The sequence below is a fragment of the Puntigrus tetrazona genome, unplaced genomic scaffold, assembly GCF_018831695.1.
Source record: "Puntigrus tetrazona isolate hp1 unplaced genomic scaffold, ASM1883169v1 S000000233, whole genome shotgun sequence".
NCBI lineage: Eukaryota > Metazoa > Chordata > Actinopteri > Cypriniformes > Cyprinidae > Puntigrus > Puntigrus tetrazona.
In genome coordinates, this window is record NW_025047901.1 from 432864 (window position 1) to 455884 (window position 23021).

The 23021-nt window shown below is 41.3% G+C and overlaps 1 long non-coding RNA gene across 2 annotated transcripts in view; it reads left to right on the forward strand.

Moving 5' to 3' along the window:
• LOC122333285 overlaps positions 1–23021 on the forward strand; it is a 54135-nt gene that overhangs the window by 5508 nt on the left and 25606 nt on the right. Inside the window, exons 3-4 of one of the 2 annotated variants that reach the window (XR_006248613.1) lie at positions 11170–11175; positions 20464–21432. This is a non-coding gene — a long non-coding RNA (uncharacterized LOC122333285). Of the gene's footprint in view, positions 1–11169; positions 11176–20463; positions 21433–23021 lie in introns of those variants that run through there. The other variant, XR_006248614.1, reaches the window with a different exon arrangement.

Below are 23021 nucleotides of genomic sequence, written 5' to 3' on the forward strand. Positions count from 1 at the left end.
GGCTATAACGTGCAGCTCGGACCGTTTGATATCTGGAGCCCCGGCAAGTCTTAAAACAATTCGAGACATTGTTGAGCGCTTTCTTCTACATAGTTTTATCTGTATTTCGTCTCTTTGTTGTCTAAAATATATTAAATTGAGCTCATTTCGGAGGAAGCGATGTTGGTTTAGATTAGCTCTTGAGGTGTATAACCCTCGTTCCTCATCAGCCTCTGAAACACTAACAGCACAGGTTTGCTTCAGGTTTTTCTGCAGGAAGTTGATCATAAGACTTTCTTTAACGTCCAGTTGGAGTGACATATCATCATAGTTCAGCTTATTTTTAATTCGAGGAAGATTGCATGCCTCTTCACAAAGTTTGGAGAAAACAAGACGAAGCTAGGGAGGATCAGAATATTGCATCTGCATTTTACAGCTTCTAATGACTTTCAAGCCAATTGGCAAGTAATCGACGTTATATTTACTCACCGAAGCCGGTTTTTAGTTTCAATTAAGTGAGTGAGTGCCCGGACAACACTACCCTACAGAAAACGTCACGCGAAGCTCGCTGCCTGTCCATCTGCACTAAAACACGGGTCCGGTCGGCCGTGTGATTGCATGCGCTTCTCGTTTTCACATATCGTGCGATGACGGGCCGCATCTGACTCGACGCTCACGGAGAAATATCACGGCTCATTTGAGATCTCAGACACGATTCATTTCCCATTGTCTCTGTTTGTGCATCATAATAATGCGCGAAAGATTTTTGCATGGGGGAAAAAAAAAAAAATCTCAGGTGTCAACATGTTCATTTGCAGGAAGGGCTGGTGTGACTGCCGCTCTTGTGCTGCTCAGGTGTGAAAACACGCGTGTCGTCATTTGGACATGCTGCCGTGTTGTGCAGGTTTGTGCTGCTGTATAAATTAGCAGGATGAGTTTGATGGCCACGTTCAGGAGAAGAAAGAACGAGATGGAGAAATGTGAAACCTTCGCATCGTTTATCCTCTAAAGCTGATTGCAAAAGTCCGATGTTTGTGACGTTTAAAAAGTAGTCCCACAAATTGCCTTCAGAGGTTTTTAATATGCGTGTGCACACATACAGCCAATCGCATCACTGTAATAATTGCACACTTAATCCCTAACCCTAAAACAAGCTATTTTGCACTTCATTTATTTAAACAAACAAACATTACTTCAAATAATATTTCAGTACGTAATTTAAAAAGTAAATAAATATTTTGATTTGTTTAGTTATTGATTATTGTGATTTACCAGCTTATATAATCAGATATAATGAATATTCCTTATATTAACATAATATCTCTTTCAAGAATTGGCTGTATAGAGACATCACACACACACACACACACACACACACACACACACACACACGCAGAGGCTGTTCTCTCTTTGATGATTGTCGGTTTTCTTCTGGCAAGGTCAGGCAATCAATAAGAGATGTGTAGATATCAGATCATGACATCAGGAACCTCACACACACACACACACACACACACACACACACACACACACAACTCCTCCATATTTCAGTTCATTTATTTTCATAGCAAAGATGAAGATTATTAAACCATGATATCAGCCTTCATCTGTTTATGAGCCTTCAGAAAAGGAGAAGTCCGCTTATTTGAGTTGTTTGATGTGTGAGATTTTGACGTCGGTTCTGTATTTAGTGTTTTAATCATCTCACCATCAGCACAGTCCAGGAAATTGTTGAAATTGCCGTGCTGGCTTGTTGCTTTAACCTTAGGTAAAAGTGTGCCAAGGAGACGCGGAGACGCACACACGCTCTGCTTTTCCTCGTCCAGAGGGCTGGCGTGTGTGTTGTGGTTAATGGACTCTGACTGCGGATAAAGCCTCGTGCTGCAGCGCCCGTCAAAGCCGCGTCTCGCCGCTGTCACACACAAATGTCAAACAAACACCTCCTCAGGTAGCGCTGGGCTAATCATACAGACAGCGTGTCCTCAGCCTTTCCACGGGACGAGCCCCGCGGCTGCGCTTCAGAGCCTTTACCTGCCCGTGTGTGTGTGTGTGTGTGTGTGTGTGTGTGTGTGTGTGTGTGTGTGTGCGCGCTTTCGTTTGCTCGCTGCATCATAGAAGTTAACTGGCAGCGTTAATGCTTTACAACTCACACCTGGTATAATTAACTTGCACGAGCCGCTGTGTGTTTTACTCGAATCCCAGAGGGACGCTTATTCCGTCGCTTTAGATTCGACTTTAGTTCCTCAGGAGATCACCCACAAGCCAGAAGAGTGCAGATCTAGAAAACGAACGTGGATAGCGGTTGAGAAGCGCTCGTGTCGAGGTCTCTTGCTTTTGCGGACTTTGTCATTTCGGGGAAAAGTGAGAGCGGTGTGAAGCTTGCCTCTCTCTGACGGGAGGGCCATCCGGCGAATCGCCTGATCTCTGGAAACAGCGTCTGTGCCTTTTCTTCCCTGTGTGAACGAAACACTCGCCGCCGCGCAAGTTATTGGTGTTTCTGAGCCTTTGTAGGTCTGTTTGGAGCAGTCACACTTCACAGACGTTATCGGCGCTCATAATTAGTGAAGGGACGGCCAGTGGAAGCGTTTCTCTCAGTAATTAAAGTAATGAAATATTCATTTCTGCCTTTTCTGAGAGGAGTGGGCAGTTCTATTACAATAGCAGACAGTCTCATCTGCAATTAGCACACACACACACACGCAGTCTTTTTAACCTTGCGTGTGTGTGTGTGTGTGTGAGTTCCCTGTCCGACGCAGAGGTTACCTTTTCCCAACGGTGCAAAATCGACTTGACGTAAGTGTTCATCAGTCGCAGGACTCTTCCCTCGAGGTATTTGCATCAAATCAACTCAGTCAAGCTACGAGAAGCTGACAGCAGAGAGACAGACAGCCAGAGAGAGAGAGACAGCGCTGATAGTGTGTGTGTGTGTGTGTGTGTTCGGGGTTAAAGTGTGTGTTCAGAGGTGTGAGAGATGCATGCACATTCTGGGTGTAAACACAAGAGCACGCACACTTTGTTCTGCGTCTCTCTGTAGAGGCTTATTTTCATTTCACACAGGGTCGTGAGAGAGTGTGTGATTGTGGTTTGATGCAGTCATGTCATGTCTGTTTGACTCTTTGAGGGTTTGCTTACTTTATAGTTCGGAGCTGTGACCCTACGAGCGTTGCTTTTTTTGAATTTCGTTCATCAAGGACACGTTCAGAATTCACAAAAAGTGACATTTCATTACGTTTTCTGTTTCGAATGCACGCCGTTCTTTTATACTTTCTGTTCATCTGTGCGTCTTGAAAAAATAAAATGCATCGCTGTTTTTTCATAAAAATATTGGTCAGCAAAACTGTATCTAACATTGACGATAACGAGCAGCATATTAGAATATTTCTGAAGCATCACGTGACTGGAGTAATATTGCTGAAAATTCTCTTTCTTTTTATAGGTACAGTATAACCATCTTAATTTCAATGGAATACAAGTCTGTAGATGAAACAGTGGGATTTGTTTTTATTTTAAGTAGTTTTTATGGAGTTTTTAGATTTTAATCAAATCAAAAGCCAGAACCATTTATGGTATTTAGCCTGTGTGTGAATATTTCTCGACAAAACGTTTCTCTGCAGCCACAGATCAAAAGCCGTAATAGAGCTTACCTTTGTGAAAAGCATTACAGCAGTGAGCTTCTGTTAGGTCGCTTTGGCCAAATGAAAGATGAAAAGGTTTGTGTTTGACATGGAAATATCGCGCAATTATTTTCTGGAATATTCCTCAGTGCGGCTTTAGAGAGCACAGATAAGTCGTGAAGTGTTGAAAGTTTTAGTGAATATCTGCTCCAGTTCTGTCTCTGCCGCACTACAAAGCCCAAACACTCGGCGAGTTCATCGGGAAAATGCCTCAAATCCCCCAAGAGGAGAAAAAAAAAAAAGAGGAGAGAGAAACGCCTTTGTGTGAGGCTTTATTACGCTTTTATTCATCTCTCAAACGCGCGCGCACTGAGAGGAGCGTGTTCCTCGACCTGTCTCTCAGGTGAACGCTAACCGCTTTATACGTCACCGAACAGAACTGGACTCTGTGTCTGTGTTTATCACAGTGACATTAAGAAAAGCCGCCCTCTCCAACAGAGAGACCAATTAAATCCCGAAGAACGCAGCCGGGAATCTCCCGCGAAGCCAGCGACGTTTTCACAGGCCCCCAAAAACAGCGGATCCTCTCCGGCGCGCGCGGAGTTAACCGAATTAAACAATTTGTAAACAGATAAAGTCAGTCAGTCAGTCTAAGACTTTCTTTTTTTTTTTTCCTCCCCGTGCAAAACAATTACTAAATTACAGTACATAAAAAAAAACTGTTCTCCGACGGTATTTATGCAATCAACATAACCAAGAAACAAAACAATTTAATGTGGAAAAATCATCATTCATCTACATTATAATTGCCGCTTTTCCTCATGTACACGGCAGTTAATTAAAATTGTGATTAAATCCATCTCTGCCGCCTAAGATGTCTTTCCCCGAAACAGGTGGTACGGAATTTAAAAGTAAAGAGAAAAAGCGTAATTAGCATTGGAAATTGAGAAATTGCCTGCAAGAATCGGTGTTAATTTCATTCTCTGATGAGGTGATTTATAACGGCGGCTCAGCCGAGACTCATCCGCGCCTTTCCCAGCATGCACTGTGAATGTGTTTGCTAAATATTTGAAGTGTTTTAAGGCAGAGAGCTGCACGGTTACCACCGCTGATGGCTTCAAACCCGGAGCTCGTCTCTTCTGACACGCGCTTTCAAACGTGGATTTAACAGCCAATCAAGAGAATGTTTATCTGCTGTCTACAGCTCGGAGACAATAATAACGCCAAGCGTGCTTTCTAAGACGCCGAGATCCGGCAGCGGTGCATTCTGGGAACAGAAGGACACACACTGATAGACTTTCATCTGAACTCTCACCGCTCTAATTACTCAAGCGCTCGTCAGATGGAAATGCTGATTACAGAGAGATTTATATCGCTGCGCTCAGAGTTTCATCCAGTTGGTTACTTGAGCTACCGAGTCTGATCTTGTGGAGCAGAAAGCATTCGGACGCTTGAAATCTCGGGACAGCAAATCAAAATGCACATCACCTGACGTTTCCGTGCCTTTCTGCACAATAAATATAGATGCTTTAGCAAACCGGGGGGGAAAGAAAAGTGGTGTAGGATTTAGTTTGAAACTATCTTAACTTTACAGATAAATACGAAGAAACAGCGAGCAATGCATTGAATTGCATGTAAAAGGATTTTTTAGCAATTTCTATTTTTTATTAGTTTTTTTTAACAATTGTTATTATTTATATACAGGTTTGTTTGTTTTACACTGTGCTCAACAATCGGAAAATGATTTGTTTATTTAGAAACTGATAGTGAATTTCACATATAATTAAAAAAAATGGCAAGCAAAGCAAAAATTTTAATCTAAAAAGATGTATTTTCCTTTAGAAGTCGCTCAGATCCTCTTGGTTTTATTTACAACTTCTAAAAATATTGTTTTGCAAGTAAAACTGTATACAAAAATGTATACATTTCACAATTGACTGCATAAGTGATTTAAATGTGAGCTTTTTTAAGTATAAACAATTTTCTTATAGGAATTTACTTCATGCATTTGATTTATTTATTTGTTACAGTGCATCTCATACAATGACGTCATTTGCATCTCTTAAATGAGTTTATATAATCCTTGCGTGTTCATGAATGGATAAGTACTTGTGCGTATCTTTATTTTGTGAGTGGAAAGCGTATTTCCATTGATAATACAAAATGCAAAATGTCTGAGAAGAAAGAAAACAACGGTTACACACTTCAGCATTCTCACTCTTTCATTTCTCGCCCAGAGAGTTTGCTAAAACACACACGCACACACACACACACACACACACAGTTTACGCTGTGTTTCTCGGCCACAGAAGCGCCCAACATTCGCAGCAGTGTGACAAATTGTTGCAGCTTTTCTGCGGGTGTGCGGGTGTCAGGGTGTGTTTGTAGTGCTGTGTGTTTGCTGTGTTCTGAGATTCAAGGTGCTGCTTCTGTTCAGCATGTCAAATGTAGCCCACACACGGCTCCTTATCTCCAAAGACCCCAAACACAGCGGACACACACACACACACACACACACACACGCGCGCGCATGCACGCTTCCCAGAATTTCCCTTTATTATGATTTCATCCTATTCCTCTCGGAGTCACTCGACTGCTTGGGTCGTGTGTGATCTGACAGGTATTCCAGAGCGTAGTGACCCTTTACGAGCTCAACATACTGCAGCTGTCTCTCACACACACACACACACACACGTTGTGCATGGGCTTTGTGTAACCGAGCTGGATGCTGGTTTGAATGCTTTCCTCTTTAGTGTTGAGTTGATTTGGGGAAGCATACTTGTGTTTTGCACGTGAGGGGGAATTGTTTTCGTTTAGCGATCGTTTAGACAGTATCCGTAGATACGGTCCATCACTGAGATTCTTCCCTTTTTTTATCAGTTATCCAGATCCGGAGCATGAATTGGTTTCATCCGTGAGTCATTTCTCATTAATTGATATAATTACGAGCGTTTCTCCACGTGAAATGATTGACTCGTCTTTACGGTGCCAGGGCTTTGCGTGACAGGCTGAGGTGAATATATTTACACGAGCGATCGTGAGAAAACTATTTAACTCAACGTGTGGATTCCCATGCATAGAAAATAAGACACAGATTGTCAAGACAATAGTAAAGTGTTTTATATGCACAGAACGTGCATCTGTGCTCTGCTTAAATCTAACACCGAATTGATTTTCCAATAAAGGCCCTTTTTATAATGCACAGATGCTGAAGCGATCCTTAATATTTTGACTATTTATGATCTTAATATTTTCTGCCAATTACGACATAATTGATACCATGTTCCTAAACTGCACATCGTTTCTTTAATTTCACGTAACATCAGATTTACTTGCTTTCTATGATTTAATTTAGCAAACGTAATGTTATGTTATTGGCACACACCGCTGTTTTAGTTCTGTTTGAGTTTGTTCTTTATTCCTCAATGCATTTAACTTTAAAAGAGACAGAAAAGACATGTATAATGTTCATAAAAGCTGCTCTTTTAAGCTTTTTATTAATCCGTGAATCCTAAAATAAATGTATGCGTCAGCTCAACAGTTTTCAACATTGATAATAATCAGAAATGTGACGATTTTATTGAAATTATTCTGATTTCTGAAGATCATGTGACACTGAAGACTGGAGTAACCCTTTAAATTAAATTTTTAACAGATATTCACACAGTTACTTTAAATAGTAAAAATATTTCACAATTTTGAGCAGACTGGTCTTCAACAACTGCAAACTTTTGAACGAGGCTTTTTCTATTTATCCGTGCAATTTTAATCAGAAATTTTCCAAATATGCAGCGCGCCAGAACTTACGTGCATTCTTCTGATTTTTTAATTCGCAGCTTACTCTCCCGTGTGGGTCTGTCTATCAGCAAACGTGCACTATAGAGCCCAAACAAAGAGTGGAAGCGCACCGAGGACGCGGCTCTGTGAAACAACTAGTGTTGAGTTCATTTTCTGGGCATTTTTCAGACGTAGTAGATGTAGGTGAGCATAATTCATCCTAATCCTGCGTGAGCTCCTGTTCAGTGTGTGATAGACGGAGAGCAGCCCAGAACACACACTCACACACACACACACACATGCCTTGAAGTGTGTGTCTGCGTAGAGAGAGAGAGAGAGAGAGAGAGAGAGAGGCGGGTACGGGCGAGTATTGCTGGATTTCACAGGTAACTGGATTACGTGGGCACATAATTGATCCATTTGGGGGGAAAATGACGGAGCTCTAAGCTTTGGAAATGGAGTTTATGAAACAGGCATTCGTAAATTCAAAGGAATCAATATGTCAATTTTATTACATCTTCAGGGCAGATGAGTTTTAAAAGAGCCCTGTCTTATTTTCTGTGTGTGTTTCACACCGCAGGTCCTGGGCGGCCGTTCCGCGACAAGCCGGTGTTTTATAGCTCGTTTTCGCCCAGTTTGACCGTCTGCAGAAAAAAAAAGATGTTTGTCAGAACGATCCCTGCGACGGAGCCTTTTAGCGCGCCGACAAAAGACAATAAAGCACGCCTCGCTCCTCAAGCCGTCCATTTATAATGCAGGAAAGTGGAGTAAGAGCATTTCTGCATTTTCATCGGTAAAATATTCACATTTCATTTACACCGTCACACGGCCCGACTCGCTTTTATTACTCAGCCGAGCTCCTGCTCTAATTTAAATGAATTATGCAGGCGAAAACTGATGCAAACAGACAGAAATGCGGTGTTGCTTTTGTGCTGTCGAATTAAAACGCGGCACGAGAAAGCAAGACCCTCAACCCAGAAGAAGAAGGAGAAGAAGAAGAAGAGCAGGTGGTAAAGAGAGAAAGAAGGAGGCATGCAATTACTCGGCCTGGTTTGCTGGCATTTGTCGAGCGCTATTATACTAGTTCATTTTCCAGGGGAAGTTGGTGATGCTTGCATTTTTAATTCTGCGTTCTCTCGCTCGTTCACTGACTGGCATCTGCTATCAATGCTTGGCAGATGCGCGCGAGGAACGCCCGATTATCCGTCGCTCGCCCGCGGAGCGCATGGCCGCTCGGCCGTTTACGCGCACGCATGCGTGTGTATGTGCACGCGGCTGCTGAATTAATCACGTACGTTAGCGTCGTGCCCGGCTCCTTCGCGGCGGTCAGCGCACCCCGGGGGCCTGAAGCGCATCGAAAACGCACAAAGAGTCGGATCTGGATCGTATCGGAGGAGATCAGATCTGCCGGCTTTTGTGACGGTGGTATTTGGCGTCGGATTGTTTGCTGTCTGTTGTCAGATAGCCATCGGCCGCCGCTTTCCGCTCTTTCAGAAGCACAAAGACCTTATCGTGGATTATTCTCCAGAAACGAACACATCGCAACGACGCTCTTCCAGCCTCGGAAGTTTGACGCGAGTCCGAGGCCCGCGGAAAACAAGCGCCGCACTCGAAGCCGCTGGGATGTCTCGACAGAAAGTCAGATCCGTTTTTAAGAGAGCCTCCATATGAACTCGAACAGTGATATACTCATAAACATGTAACTGCAGAGAAATTAAACATGAAAGAGTGTAGAAAACAAGTTCTCCGGTAGTCTCACAGTTCTGCGAAAGTGATTTTTCTTGAGAAAAAGTCACATTCGTTTCTTGCATGATCTCAGCTTTAACGGGAAGAACAACCGGTTTAGATTTACTTTGAAACTCATCAGCTGCTCAGATTTGCAGAGTCCGAGTCAACACACACGATTTCAAATATTTCCCGTCAAATATCTGAGCTGCTCCGCCGCCGAATACTTCTTTACTTTGAGAAAACAGTCTCTCAGAAAGTGCTAGTAAATTTCATAAATAATGTCCAAGAAATGGCACGAAGCACGCTGCATTAAATTTGTAATATTATTTTTTAGTTCGAAATTTCATTTGTGTTTACAACAAAAAAATATGAATGAGTTCAGCTTTATTTATTAAACTTACTGTTCTTTAAACAGTAACTCTACTGTTTAAACTATTAAACTCTACTCTTCTTACTGTTAAAGCTATATATATATATATATATATATATATATATATATATATATATATATATATATAAAATGTAAAAATGTAAGTAGAAAGACTAAAATTGTATTCTTTAGTACTCTTGTTAATCTTTCTACTTCAAAAAAATAATTTTTTTACAGTGCATCCATGTTCATTTTAATTTTCTGTTACTGTATGACAACTATTGACTCATTTGTCTCTATTTTTGTCTCCTAAAAACCTTGATGCTTAGATGAAGCATAACTTACACCATCAAAGGGAAACCTCTGAGCAATAACATGCACCTCTGGGGGCGGATGGTAAAGTGTGTGTGTGTGTGTGTGTGTGTGTGTTTAGACGCTGTTGGTCTAGTGTGTGTAGGCTGGTCTGTGTTCTACTGTACTCTTGCAAGTCGTCAGTAACACGTTGTACAAATGAAACACTTTTTTTTTTCACATGGACCAGAATGAAGCGCGTCTTCCCCTCCCTCCGTCTGTTGACTCGTTTCAATAGCTGCACGTCTCTCACACACTGGCGTGTCTCCTCTCTGCGTCACTGTGAGTCGATCGGCGAGTGTGTGTGTGTGTGTGTGTGTGTGTGTGTACCTTGACTTCACACTGATACAGGCCTGTTACTACAGTACCACTGTGTTACTGTACCCATTGCTGTATTTTACTGTATACTTCTATACTTATTACTAAAAAAAAAAAATAGGCATATTAAGCCATTGTTTTGGGTTTGTTTTTAATATGTCTAGGTGGGTTTAAGTTGTAGCATTTTATTTATTTAATTTTATCTTCATTTTTTTTAGCACTTAGTTTACTTAAAGTATGATCCGGCAATTAGCATAATTTAATAAAAAAAAAATTCTTATGATTTTAGTTTTAATTTTAGTCAACGATAATAAACCTGGTGCAAACTAAGAACATCATCACCTCACACGAGTGCGTAGAATAGGCCAGTCGAGATCATTGTGTGTGTGTGTGTGTGTGTGTGTGTGTGTGTGTTTGTGTTGTAATTGTGACTCAGGGTGGAGATGCTGTTGACCTCAGATGTGGGTTAAATGCAAATTGAATGAGAATCAGGCAGTGATAATTACGGTGGAGTGGCGAGGGGTCAGTCGAGCAAAAGAGCCCGCAGAGAGAGACTCTCTCCTCCCGCTGTCTGTCTCTGTATCTTCTCACCTAAACACCGCTTTAGGTAAAACTACCTTTATTTGCATTTCTGTTCTTTGCTCGTTGCTGCTTCCAGATAGATCATTTTAAATTGTGCTGAGTTTAACACTTAGAGTTAAAGTAGTGTGTGTGTGTGTGTGTGTGTGTGTGTGTCGTGCTGCAGAGTTTAAACGATTCCTCGGGTCATGTGTGTTGTTTAGGAGATTGTACACTACGGGATCATAAAGCACGGAAAAAAATCCGGCGGACGAATCTAGTTTTTAGACTTCCTCTCTCTGAGTTTTATTGCGCGTCAGTGTTTATTTCACATCTTAAATGTCATCTGGCTGTGAGATCTCTCTGTGAGCTTTTACAAAAGTTATAGATAACACAAGACACCAAAGTAATCAATACTCTCTCTCTCTCTCTCTCTCTCTCTCTCTGGCTGTGGATCCATCCTCTTCTAATCAGCAGCAGGTAAGCCTCCTTTAATATTCATCAGCTTCTTTCATATGCGCACAAACACTAGACAGGTGAATCGGATTTATTCATTTATTTTATTAAGTGAAAGTTTTTGCCATTTCTATTGGCGTTGTTTGTTTTTAAACATGTCGCCTGTCGGTTTTCAGTTGCATTTTTTTTGTGCTCCGGGTTCATTTTGCCTAAACAAACTTGAGAAACCTCTCCTTTCCAACTAGCTGAAATAAGTTTTATTTGAATACCTGCAATATAAACGCGCACAAGTGCAGCGGAGCTCACCAGTCTGTCCTGTAACTTTGAACGCTTCCGGCAAATGCATGAATGTAAATGCATGACAGTGCACACACACACACACACACACACACACACACACACACAGGTTGTGTTTTTATCCGTGCATGTCCGTACTGGGCCGTGTCGAATGCCTTGCACTTAATTACTATTTATTGGAAGTCCCGCTCATCCTCTTTTATCGCCCCTCTAAATAATTTCCGCAAATAAGAGGGTTTCGGGCTCCGGCGTCTCAGCTTGCACCCATCAAAGTTTAATCGGAGCCGCGTTTTAGTTTTTGAATAAAGAACACTTAAAAAATTTAGATGCAAATTATTCTGCATTATTCATGCTCTCGTCGTCCTTGTAGATTTAAACATTTGCGAGGCCACCTTGATTTGAGTCATTACCTCGACTCGGGCTGCTCCGTCATGAATAAGGTATTTCCTACAAGTGCAGCACTCGCCTGATGAGCTTTTAAAGTGCCTTTACACTCGGCGCGCGCAGTGCGCATGAGCGAGCCGAGCCGGATCCGTCTCAGGCGGCGGATCCTCTGCGGAGCCGCTCTTTGGGAACGCCAGCAACTTTACCTGAAAGCCAGAAGAGATCCTCAGAAATAAGCCAGCTTTGTGTGAGCAAACTGGAGAATCCTGCTCAATTTGCGCTCCCTTTGTAGCGACGACGGGGTGAAGAGCCCTCGAGAGGCGCGTCTGAGCTCCTGCGAGAGAGAGACAGACAGTTCTTTTTAATTACTCGACACAGATTGTCGCTGCGCTCGCCATCCCGGATTATTGACTGTTACCTGTACGGACTGACATGTGGGATCAATTGTAATTTGCTTTGGCGTTCCTTCAGATGTGGCTCGAGGATTCTTGAACGCACACACACACACACACACACACACACGCACACACACACACACGGAGAGGGTTTTTAGCGGTGCAGAAGATGAAGCGGTGATGATATGATTTGAAACATCCTGGCTCTTAGCATCACTTAAATCTACCTCGAAAGAACAAACTGGAGTCTTTAAATTATTCCTTTTCATCTGCACGCAAACAGCCGTAAAATGATGAAATCTGCGGATCCCAGAAGCTTTTGCTATTAAAGTCTGAAGCGCGGCCCAAATCTGCTCTAATGAAACCGTTGTTTGTTTGTTTGCTGAGAGAGAAAACCTGAGAGAGAGAGAGAGAGAGAAAGAAAGAAAGAAAGAGAGCGTTCCTGTGGCCCCTGCAAGAAAAATAAAGTAGTTGACACAGTGTCTCGATCATCTTTACTACCCGCTGGAAGAATTAATATTTAAACATTCTAATAATGCGGCTTGCCTTGCATGCACTTTTAAGCAAAGCAACAATATTTTTCACCTGGGGTAACACAATGATTTTTCATCCTGCTGAGTGCAATTTCCCTTTCTAATGCGTCTGTGGAGCTTCCACCATTGGGCAGGCCGACTTTACTCTTTATTATTTCCCACCGAAAGAGAAAAAAATATTCATAGAGGTAAATATATTGAAATGAATTTTCGTGTCCATGAGCAAAGAAGAGCTCAGGCCCGCCGCCTGCAAAGCGGTGTAATGATTGGAAAGAAAAGAAATAAATAAAAACCTGCATTATGGGAGAAAGGGTGCGGAAATATCAAAAATACACTTGCGCTGAAATCGGCCGCTATTTGAATATCCATAAAGCCGAACGCCCTTTTTCTGTTCTTTATTTTCCCCGCAATCGCTCCCGACAACCGGGGAGCGTTTCGTTTGAGCCGATGCGTGTCACCTGGTGCGCGGCGCTCGTTTGATTTCTCTCCAAAGCCTGTAAACAGGTGACGCACCTGCCACGCGATCGCAAGCAGACTGAGAAGAAAGGACGCGTAAAAACGAGTGTGGATATTCCCGGCGGAAAGGATGCGTGCCGAGATCTGCTGCGTGTCACGGAAAATGGATTCCTGAGGCCCGAAGCCTTTGCAATTGATCACGAAAATGAATTGTTGAGTTGCGCGGGCAAATTGAACGACATAAATAAGAGTTATGATCTCCTCTTCTGTTTATGTGTAGCTGTAGAGTCGAAATGGAAAGAGGCTGCGTGTCTCTGACCTGGACCGCACGGTGAAAATTAACAATATGCTTCTGGTTGGATATGCTGGGGATATAAAATTAAGGAAGAGAGTGGAAATGCTGATGCGTTAATAGCGTTTCTCCTTTTAAAATTCAGCTGCAAAACACGAACAGGCTTTTTAGGCGAACTGATTCCAAACACTGATTCGTCCGCGTCGTGCACACCTTTCCGTCTGGCATTTTTAAGCCCTCTTTAAAATACGTGCACGTTTATTATTATGCATCATTATATCAGCGCATACGATTGAAAATGATTAAATATCGCAATGCAAGTTGACATACATGTAAGCGCATGTCTTAAATATAACACCGACATAACAGTTCTTTGCAGCGATATCGGTTTTACAGCATAAACGCAGGTGGAAATTTTTGTGAATATATTGTGAAAATACAGACGTGTTGAAAGGGAACGAACAAATGAATGAATGGATGAATGAATAAATTATTTAATGAAGTTTGCGATTTTTTTTTTTCATCAGTTCAGAACTGATTCGGTGATTCGTTTGGGTCCCAAATAGCAGAGTTTCTGTATTCTTTATAATATATTATTTTTTAGTTTGATAATGGTGCTCGTAATGATTAAATATAATGAAATAGGTTCACTAATGTGTCAGGATATATATTAAATATCATGTAGGTGGAAAAGTTCCCAGTCAGCCTTTCATGTCAAATCTCTGTATGACAAAGTCAATATTTGCAATATAGTTGCCAAAAATATGCAGTTTGAAATCATTTGAATTCAGTTTGAATCAGTTCAAACCGCGACGATTCAGTGATTCGTTCCCGTCATTCAAAACAGTTCACCTGAGTCTCCATGCGGCAATTTTATATATCTAAAAAAATTATGCATCAAGTATGTATTTAACGTCCCCAAAAGAATCAAAAAAAGTCGTTCCCTGAGATATAAATGTTACGGAGCAAATGCAGGTGGAAAAGTTCCCCGTAAGCCTTTCATGTCGAACCTCCGGTGAGCTTTACTAAAGCACACGCATACAAGCTTTTATGCACTTATTGCTCTCTAGAGCTCTTCAAAGAGATGCGTTTTTTCCTGCGACGTCTCACCTGATTGAAATCTAGCAGCTGCTGCGCTTCGTCTCTCATCTGTCGAGGTGGGAAAGAAACAGACGATTAGTTTCCACTTCACTCCGTTTGAATCTCGTACGTCTCTGCGGCGCGTCAGACCGGCCTTTGAAAAGAGATCGCTCACGCTAAAGGGGCTCTGACAGGGCAAGGGCAACAGCCTCGGGTTCATCTCTACCCCACGGCAAAACAGAGCAGCGCTGCTGGCTACACACACACACACACACACACACACACACACACACACACACACACACACACACACACACAGGTGAAACCAAAGATGAGCTCTAACACCAGATGACAGATTAAAGGAACAGTTCACTGAAAAACAAGACTCTTCTTCTCTTTCTTCTGTGGAAGATGAAAGGAGATGTTTTGCAGAATGTTCACGCTGCTCTTTTACATATTTATATAATTAATGGTTCTCAAAAAATACAATAAATAAAATAAAATAGCGACGCTATAAAGACAAGTATATCAAGTAGTATCAAAAAAATCTATCTGAAAGCGATCCAAATTAAATTTTAACAATGACTTTATGGTTATCAGTTTTGGTTCTGACTGTTAAAAAACCTTTACTCTATACAATGAAAACTGTATTAGATTTAATGGAAAATTTGATGTAATTCTGCAGTACAATACGATAGGAACAGTGCAATAGAAAAACTAAATTCATGTCATAATTTACAGTAAAACGCTAAATTTTACTGTAATTTGACTTTAAAACAATGTTTTGTGTTTCTGACACTGTGACCTATATGTGGCTTTCTCATGATGTTATAAATGTAATTTAGTGTATTAAAATGAACCTAATGAAGCATTTCTTATTTCATGTACGATTAAGCTAATCTGTCCGATTTATAAATTGCTACGCTGTTCTTACGCTAAAGTTCACGCAACCACAGCTTTCTTCCCATCTATAAGTTTAATAGATTTTTTTTGTTATAGTACACAGCGGGCACAAACACGAACGGATGTTTCAAAAAGGCCCACCATAAAATTTCCTTTCATCTTACTGCAGCATCGCAGCAACAAATGATCAAATGTTTCTATGAACTAGCCCTTTAAGGCCTGGGTGTAAGCGTAGAGAGAGTCTGGGGTCTCTGGAGAAGCTCTCTCTCTCTCTCTTTTATAGTAATATAGAGAACACCTTTTTAAAACTTAATTGATAGTTTGAAGGCTCCGACACACTGCGTTATGCTCAGGGAGGGCAGCAGTCGGACAGAGCTGTGTGTCCCGGGGAATTACTGAGGACTGCTGGGAATGTGGGTTAGACGGACGGGATTTGCCCAGATGACATTCAAACAATTAGATAAACTCATATCTAATTTAAGTCTGACTGACAACAGCGGTGCGCTGGAATGCGTCACACATGCGTGCCGAATGTCTGACTACCTTTCTTGCATAGTGTGTGTGTGTGTGTGTGTGTGTGTTCACGTCCATCTGGTGTAAATCAATCAGACTCATCATAGCACACATGCTTCAGTATTCAGGAGGTTGGTATCGCTCGGTGTTGCTTTCCTGCGTGTGTTTTACTGACATCTCAACTTTGTTGTTATTTTGTAGTTTCTTGTAAAATTCCTACAAAGAACATTAAAACAGACTGAAACGAGACTCAAAATTATTTGTTAGTGTAGCTTAAATTATAACTTAAAGCTTGAGTTAGAGACTTTATTGTTTTGTAATGATAACTTTAAAGATGCAATGGACAAATTATAAATGTATGAATTAAATGTAAATGAATAAACAATGTATTTAATAAATAATATTAATAAATAAGAAAGAATATATATATATATATATATATATATATATATATATATATATATATATATAATTAAAAAGTATTTTTGGACTTGATTTCCAGTAAAATTGTACATTTCAAGAATGTAATTCAAAAGAAATGTAAAAATTTATGTAATTTATATATCTTCATTTTATGTAATTTGCTTTTTTAAATCAATCTTTATTTTAGAACATTTAGAAAAAAAAAAAAAAATATATATATATATATATATATATATATATATATATATATATATATATATATATATATATATATATATATAAAAAAATTTTTTTTTTTTTTCAACTCAGGTCAGAAATATTTGAGTTTATATTGAGATCTCTTTCTGATCTCTCCACAGTTTTGAGAGAACCACCTATTCATGCCTTGTTTTTCATTTATTTTTTTTTTTTACTACAGTAAATGTCCTCCATGCCTCAGGAGACATCGGTCTAAAGGCCAGCGAGTGCGGGGCTGTATTTTTAGATAGTTGAGCTCAGATTGAAGGACTCAAGGAGAGGTTTACGTGTGCTAATAAAGACACGCTCTCTGAAGCATGCACGCTTTTTTGAGACGGCGGCGGACGGCGGGTTACAAGACGCTCTGAATGAGTGACAGGGAGCCGCACGCTTCACGAAACCCATGAAAGACAGGAATAAAAGCAGAGCAGAGGATGAGTGGAGACTGTAAAGGCAAAGCCGTCTCTTTCAGCAGCTGTCGCACGTACAGTGACCTTGATAATTGTGATGGTCATTAAAATAAGTGCTCATTATTCTTCAAGGTGCGTCTCAGCATTACACTGATCAATGTGCGCTCTACGCACACACACACACACACACACTAATGAAACCTGTTATTGTGATTGCATCCCGCTCCGTCTTACCCACCAATCAATATTAACAGCTCGTAAAAAAACTGCGCTGAAGAGATTAGCCGCAGAAATAAGCAGAGATACTTAAACAAAGTGCATCGAGCGCAGGGTGAGTTTAAACTCACGTGATGGAGAGATTGGCTTTGACTCGCTCCGTAACAGAGAAACCCGCTCGAGTGTGAGAATATCACATTAAAGAGAGCTTTTACTGGAGTTCACGCATGCGGCTTTTACACATTATTTAATTTTTTGTGAGAGAAGTCACAGAGGCTGTATTTATTCGATCAAAAATGCAGTGAAAGAATATTTCGATTTCAAGCCACTGTTTAGCTACTGTGTGAACATGTCAAAACGTCATTTGAATTTAGTCTTAAGTGTCACGCCATCCTTCAGAAAGGCCCAAGAAACATTTCTGATTATTATAAATGTCGAGAACAGTTGTGCCGCGCAGCTATTTTTGTAGAAACAGTCATGCCTTTTATTTTTGCGGGATTCGCATGTCATTTATTTAAAATCTTTACTAACAGGTCGCTTCTGATCAATTTAATGCGCACTTGACGAATAAAAATACCCCAAACTACAGTACAAGTTAGTGTAACCCTCCAAAAAAACACTTTCAGCAAGTAAATTATTTTAATGTTGGCTTCATTGACTGGCGTTTATCTCTCAGCGTTATTAGGATCATGAGAATGTTTCATAGTTGACACGCAAATACTCAACGTACGCGATGCAGACGTGAACACTAATGTTTTAGCGCAAGTTTCATTGCAGTAATCAGCGCCGAGCGCCGCGAGATAGAGACGGTAAGGCTTCTCTCTGTCAGCCGTGCTAAAACAAGGCCTGTAATTGTGGCAGTGACCTGATCTGTGTCTGGGCGGCAGAGAATGTGTAATTATCGCTTGTTAACCAGGACGGCGCACCTGCTACACTGAAAAAGGTTTGAAGAAACAGCGCTGGCAACCTCTAGAGCTGCCAATCACATGAGAGAGAGAGAGAGAGAGAGAGAGAGAGAGAGAGAGAGAGAGAGAGAGAGAGAGAGAGAGAGAGAGAGAGAGAGAGAGAGAGAGAGAGACAGAGAGAGAGAGAGAGAGAGAGAGAGAGAGAGAGAGAGAGAGAGAGAGAGAGAGAGAGAGAGAGAGAGAGAGAGAGAGAGAGAGAGAGAGAGAGAGAGAGAGAGAGAGAGAGAGAGAGAGAGAGAGAGAGAGAGAGAGAGAGAGACAGAGAGAGAGAGAGAGAGAGAGAGAGAGAGAGAGAGAGAGAGAGAGAGAGAGAGAGAGAGAGACAGAGAGAGAGACAGAGAGAGAGAGAGAGAGAGAGAGAGAGAGAGAGAGAGAGAGAGAGAGAGAGAGAGAGAGAGAGAGAGAGAGAGAGAGAGAGAGAGAGAGAGAGAGAGAGAGAGAGAGAGAGAGAGAGAGAGAGAGAGAGAGAGAGAGAGAGAGAGAGAGAGAGAGAGAGAGAGAGAGAGAGAGAGAGAGAGAGAGAGAGAGAGAGAGAGAGAGAGAGAGAGAGAGAGAGAGAGAGAGAGAGAGAGAGAGAGAGAGAGAGAGAGAGAGAGAGAGAGAGAGAGAGAGAGAGAGAGAGAGAGAGAGAGAGAGAGAGAGAGAGAGAGAGAGAGAGAGAGAGAGAGAGAGAGAGAGAGAGAGAGAGAGAGAGAGAGAGAGAGAGAGAGAGAGAGAGAGAGAGAGAGAGAGAGAGAGAGAGAGAGAGAGAGAGAGAGAGAGAGAGAGAGAGAGAGAGAGAGAGAGCTGCTATACGCTGCTATTCTTCGAAACACGTCTGAGCAGTTAAATGCGCCGCTGTGTTTGCTCTGCTACAATAGAGTGAACATTACCCAGCACAACTCTCATTATTACACACACACACACGCATGCATGGGCCTCCGACACACACACACACACACGCACGCATTACCGGCTCACATTGTTGAGTTGGAATGGCGCTCCTGCATTGCTGAGATTTGCTCATTATGCGGCGTATTAAAGGCGTGAGTCAGTAATCAACCCGCGCTTCGAGCCAAAGGAGAGCGCCGCCGCTTCACGTTTCCCAGCAACAATGCGCGCTCCCACGAACCGCAGCGACCGGAGAAATTGTTTAGTAAATACAGGACGGATCGTGTTTTATTAAGCGGCCCTGACAGCATTCACGCACGCGGAGCTCGTGTACCTGCCTGATAATCGCGCGCGCTCAGATACGTCCACACAATGGGAAACACGCCGGTATTCATCACACACTGAAAGAATTGCAGGGAGACGGAAAAAGAGAGGTTTAAAATCACCGAAGGGAAACCAGATACAACCGAGAACATGACACGTGAACTCCACTTCTCTCTGTTCAGCTTCTTTTTTTTTTTCCTGGCCTGCTTGCTGAAATCTCTTCTCATAAAATCGCAATTAATAGCATCCAAAATAATAAAAAAAGTTTAATAGATACGGTGTATATTTATCATGATATAAAATGCACATGCGTGCAGTATATTTAAGAAAAACACGTAGTGTTTAAGTTATTTATATATTATATAAATTATCTGAATATAAATGCATGCATGTCAATACATGTAAATATTCTCAAAATATATGCTGCATGTGTATTTATAGAAACATAATAAATATACACACTACACATTTTGGATGCAATTAATAGTTTGAAAGCAGTACTAAATATATGCATGAGAATATTTTCTAAATATATACCGTGTGTGTATATTTATAAAACAAAAACTTTTTATTTTGGATGCGATTAATCATTTGACAGCACTAGAATGTTTTAAACTTGTGTGAATATCTGTTAAACTGTTATTTATGTCAAAGCTGAATTTTCAGCATCATTGCTCCAGTCTTCAGTGTCACATGATCCTTCTGAACTCATTCTGATATGACGATGATATGAGGAATGGTTCCAGTGGTTCCTCAAGTCGTTCCAAACCTGAACAGGAAGGAGGATATTTTGAAGAAAGTTGTTTTGGGTCCCCGTGGACTTCCACAGCAGGAAAAAAAATACTCCTTTAAGAAACATTTCTGATGATTATCAATGTCGAGAACAGTTGTGCTAACCGAAAGAATTGTAGCGAGACAAAAAAAGAGAGGTCTGAAATCAGTGAACGGAAACAAGATACAACCGAGAACATGACACACAGCTCAGATTTTCTCTCTCCACTTGTCTCTGTTCAGTTTTTTCTGGCCTGCTTGCTGGAGTTGAACTGAAGCGTGTCAGACGCGGAGCTGAGAGACGGAGGTTTTGGAGGAGAATGGAGGGCCGTCGGCTCACCTGTCAGAGCGAGGCGTGTTTGATGGCTTTACTGGAGGATGATGGGAACGGGTTTAACACGCTACGCGCTCCAGACTGATGGAGACCGGACCGCTTCGCCTGCGGGGTCGTCGTAGTTAACTAAAACTAAAATCAGAAGACCTAAACCAAATGGCCTCGACCTTAGTCCAAACCATAAAAAAAACTAAATAACCAAAACTGAAACACAAATTAATGCATTTATTTGAATGCATTTTAGGTTTAAAAATAATTACAAAAATGCCCAAAAAAATTAAAAAGGTTTAAATTAAAATTAAATTATAATGAAAACGCGCAGTGCATGACATAGAATGCAGAAAATCTTAAAGTCAATTAATTTTATAACTAAAACTAAAACTATAAAAATATATTTCTTAAAAAACTGCTGTTACACGTACTAAATAATGCTATTTATAGACATAAAATGGCAATCAGAGTCCAAATGAACTGATTCAATAAAACGCTGTGTGCTTCACGTAGCTTTTCTGCTTATTTGCTGTATTTATAATCGCATATAAAAAAACATGGTTAATTCGATTTTATCAATATTGGGCGCCAGAAAACATTTGATCTAAAGATGTCAAATCTAGTATTCACATTATATATATATATATATATATATATATAAACTGACTGCTGAATAACGACGAGTCAGTAATGTACTGTAGTTACTCCCGCATTAGCTCATATTATGCTTTGTGATTTTCTTTGGTATTAATTATAGATGCGATTTGAAGAAGTCCAAGCGAACGCTCCGAGATCAGACTCGATCGGATCCCCTCGGGAACGCCACCGCTGTTTAACCGTGTGACATGTTGTCATATTGGAGAGCGGCGAAAGAAAGAAAGAAATCAATTGCCAATTAAATGCCAATTAAATGACAAAAGACATTTGGTGAGGAGAGAGAGACAGAGAGAGAGAGAGAGAGAGAGAGGAGAGAGAGAGAGAGAGAGAGAGAGACAGAGAGAGAGACAGAGAGAGAGAGAGAGAGAGAGAGAGAGAGAGAGAGAGAGAGAGAGAGAGAGAGAGAGAGAGAGAGAGAGAGAGAGAGAGAGAGAGAGAGAGAGAGAGAGAGAGAGAGAGAGAGAGAGGAGGAGGAGAAGGTAATGAAACTCTAATGACTATTCATAAGCGATTTGCAGGCCTCTGATCCAGCTGAGTGGAAGTTGTGCCCTCTGGTCTTGGAGTCTGTCAGCTCGGCTCTCCTCAACCCTTCCCTGACATCACCGAATTACCCAGCAGGCCCTGGGGCGCGACTCGGGATGCCACTCTCTCACACATCTGCCGCACTAAAGGTGCCACCTTAGGACAAAACACCCAGAACCACCAAAGTGTAAATACCTGAAATTGACAAGGGCTGATACCTTTCCCCGCTTCTCTCTCGGCGCCGATGCACACGGCACGTCTTTTCATTCTGAGCGCCTCTTTTTTTTCTTTCTGCTGGCGCGCTCGCGTGTGTGTGTGTGTGTGTGTGTGTGTGCTGAACTTGTGACCAATATGTGATAGTTTAATATATTCTGAGAAACGCAGAGTTTAATCGAGCCGTCTGTTAAAGCAGACAAAGCAAATGCTGTCTGAAATAAGCAAGCTGCAAACTATTTATGTTCGAGAGTTAGGTAAAACGTGTACAGTACCCTTAATAAATATGACGAGGGACTGACTTTGAATGTATAGGAAGCATTTCATTCAAATAAATAAATGCATCGATCGATATTGCTACTTGTGAATCGAAAAAAAGCGTACTGCTTTATTTTAAGTAACAATTGTTTAATGACATTTCTAAGGCACTGAAATATCTTGAACTGTGCTAAAAACTATTTAGACATGTATAAAAACACAACAAGCTGCTAAAACTGTAACAAAAAAGGATATCAATTATTCGCTAAATATATTATTTTTATTATCATACATGAGTCTCACAGCAAAACCTCACTGAAAGTAGTTTTTATTTAATTTCATCTTTTTGTTATTTTGTAATTCTTCCAGCTCAGACACCAACTTTTTATTATTATTATTTTTTGCAATGCATTCTGGGATTATATACGGCCTCGGATTTTGGCCCACGACAGCATGAAAGGCAGCGTAATGTTGTGTAATGTGTTTGTCTGATCTCGTGTTCATCTAGATAAAAGCTGCATCAGAATTAGAGCGGTGGCATTATATTTCCGGTTCCCACCGCTGCTTATCGACTGCGGCGTGTGATATTCTGGACGCTCAGAAGCGGGCCGCGCTCGGTCGTACCAGTAAGAGCAGCTATATTTGATGTAATGCTGCTGCTGCTGTTGTTCTCTGGCAGCTGTGGCCGCTTTCTTCTGACCTCCAGAATCAGGGGAAACTCTGAAGAATGAAACCGCTTCGGCCCAGACTTCGCTCTCTCCCCAGAGTCCGAATTCATTTCAGCTTTCTGTTTGTCTGCTGGACCGTAAATCTCTTCAAGATCCTG